Below are 2,931 nucleotides of genomic sequence, written 5' to 3'. Positions count from 1 at the left end.
TCACTGTTTTCTCTTTTTATTCAGTTATTAATAGCTGTACAACTATTTCAGCGTGATAGGAAATTACAGGAAATCAGCTGCCTGGGCGTGCCTGGCCGACTTCCTCTCCCAGTCTAACCTAAAAGAGAACGTTCCGCCCCAGCCCCGCAGACAGACGGGATCAGGCCCTTGAACCACCGAGCTCCTGGGGACCTGCCCTCCCCACAGCTCTGAACCGCCAGTGCAACAAGCGCGGCGAGGGTAAGCCTTCTCGGAAGAGGGCGCTACAGGGACCCTGCGGGAGGAGGGCCCCCTACTGGTCTGAAGCTGCTCTGTTGGACGCAGGGTGGGTGTGGCAAATCCGGTAGGAGCCCTGGGCGCAGAACACGTGACCCTGGCCGGAACTGGCGACCCTCTCGACTCACGCACACTTGAGCCTTCTGCTGCACGGGCGCCCTGACTCCTGTGCTTGTCCGCAGGACCCACCCTCCGCTGACCTGCCTGCACCTCACTCGTGCCTGGGGCTGCTTCCTGCTGCCCCAGTGACTGGAGAGCATGGCCAGGGCTGCCGCCGACTCCCCTGCCATCCAGGGGGCACGGCCACCCCTTTTCCGCTGAGGCCTGACCACCAGTCCTCCAGAGGTGACCCCCTGCCAAGCCTTCTCTTCCTTGGGGGCTCGCCCTCCTCCCTGGAGTGCCATAAGGTTTTACTCCGTCTGCAGTCATCCTTCCACCCAAGTTTGCCGGGTTTTATGTACTAAGCGTCCCATTTCAATTGCTGTGTGGTTTCTGGCTTCTGCTGGGACCCAGGCTGAGGCTCCCACCCAGCAGGGCCCCCAGCAAGGGCAAGAAAGAGGCCAGGCTGGCTCCTGAGCACTGCAGCCGGCTGAGTCCTAAGCCAGCAAACCGCTCATTCATTTAAAACACAAAAGTCACTGCAGCGTACATCCTTAGAGCTAAGGTAGCAGCGCGTCTTCCTCAAAGTAAAGTGCATGGGCTTTGGGACCCACTTCTCCCTGTTGGGGCAGCCCAGGTGTGTTCTGGAGGGAAGAGCCCCCACGGTCCTGTTACCTGCATGGTTGGGGCCTCGCAGTATGGACGGGCCTAAGGACAAACTGGCAGGTGAGGACCACTCAGGCTACATGAGGGTGGGCACTGTGAAGCCACAGGGCAGGGTGGGGATGAGGAGCGGGAAGGTAGGCTAGAGCCCAAGGGTGGGGGGGCTTTTAGGACATGGAGGGCTGTGCTGGGGTGCGGAGTGCTCGGACCATGGAAGCCCCAGCCCCTTCCCCTACCTCGCCCTGCGCATCTCCTCTGGCTGCTCCTGAGTCGTGTGCTTTTATACAACCAGGGGTCTCGCAGGTAAAAGGTTTCAGAGCTCTGTGAGCCACCCTAGTGAATTTATGGAACCCAAGGAGGAGGGGGTGGGACCCTCTGACCTGTGGCCAGCAGGTCAGAAGCACAGGCCGCAGCCTGAGCTTGCGCTTGTTCTGTCTCAACCACGGAGGTCCCCTCGGGCCGGCGGGGAACTGGACACACTGCCATGACACCGACACCAGAGCCGAATTATCGACCCCTGAGGAGTTCAGAGTAAAATGCAAAATAGGCTCGGAGGCAAAGGAAGTCTTAAAAACGTTGCATGTCCAAATATAAGTGAGATTTATATTGAGTGTGGAAGCAGCCGGCACATTCCTATAAGAAAGTAGCAGAGAGCCTGCGGGCAGGCATGTAGGGTAGGCAGTCGCGTCCTCCCAGGGCACGCAGGTGTGCAGGTGACAGGCCACTCTGGCGCAGAAAGGCTCTTAAGGGGCATGGCCAGGCAAATACTCTCCAGCTCAAAAGGAAAATCAGTTCTTCCCAATAAGGGCATTTCTCAGCTTGCAGGTGTAGGCCCAGAGGATGGAAGTGCTGGAAGGAAAGGCAGAGGCTAGTGGTGGAGGGGCTGGTCCACAGGGGACCAATGTTGACAGAGCGCCTCCTGGTGGTGAGATGGTAATAGGGGTCGCGGAGACCAGCGAGGGGCTCCTGGCTGCAGCTTCAGCCGGCCGGTGGTGGGTCAGTGTAGGTGGGAGGGAGTTTCTTGAGCCACTGTACCTCAGCGAAGCCGTCAGAGGGGATGGAGAGTCAGCCCGTGGCTCGGGGGGGCTGGCGAGGCCCTGGTGGAGCCCCGAGAGCACTCCCACGCTGAGATTTTCTTGGGGGTGCTCAAGAGGAGCTGCAGGTTCAGCTGCCGTCAGTGGCGGGTAGGTGACTTCTCCAGTTATCTCGTTCACCCAGAAAAACGTACTGAGAGGTTTCCTCCCCTGATCAAAGTGACTCGTAGACATCGCTACAAGAGAGAAGACAGACTGCACAGGTCACCTTCGGCGGCTCCACCTGCACCGCCGGGGAAGGGAGCCGCCACAGGCACTCGGGCTCTGTCAGGGAGACCCCTCCCAGATGCACCAGAAGTCTTTCCAGAAGCCCTGGTGGGGTGGGGGTGGGGGGCCTCAGTTGGTTTGAGCATCGTCTGGATATGCCAAGGTTGTGGGTTTGATCCCCGTTAGGGCACACACAAAAACCAAGGAGCCCTGGCTGGTGTGGCTTCAGTGGGTTGGGTGCCCGTGTGCGAAACAAAGGGCCACTGGTTGGATTCCCAGTCAGGGCACATGCTGGGTTGCGGGCCAGGTCCCCAGTTGGGGACCACGTGAGAGGCAACCACACATTGCTGTCTCTCCCTCTCTTTCTCCCTCCCTTCCCCTCTCTCTTAAAATAAATAAAATATATTTTTAAAAAAACAACCAAGGAACCCTGGCTGGCGTAGCTCAGTGGATTGAGCGCGGCCTGGGAACCAAAGTGTCCCAGGTTCGATTCCCAGCCAGGGTACATTCCTGGGTTGCAGGCCATGACCCCCAGCAACCGCACATTGATGTCTCTGTCTCTCTCTCTGTATCTCTCTCTGTCTCTCTCCCT

Source organism: Phyllostomus discolor, chromosome 7 (assembly GCF_004126475.2).
Source record: "Phyllostomus discolor isolate MPI-MPIP mPhyDis1 chromosome 7, mPhyDis1.pri.v3, whole genome shotgun sequence".
Taxonomy (NCBI): domain Eukaryota; kingdom Metazoa; phylum Chordata; class Mammalia; order Chiroptera; family Phyllostomidae; genus Phyllostomus; species Phyllostomus discolor.
This window is presented reverse-complemented; position numbering follows the sequence as displayed.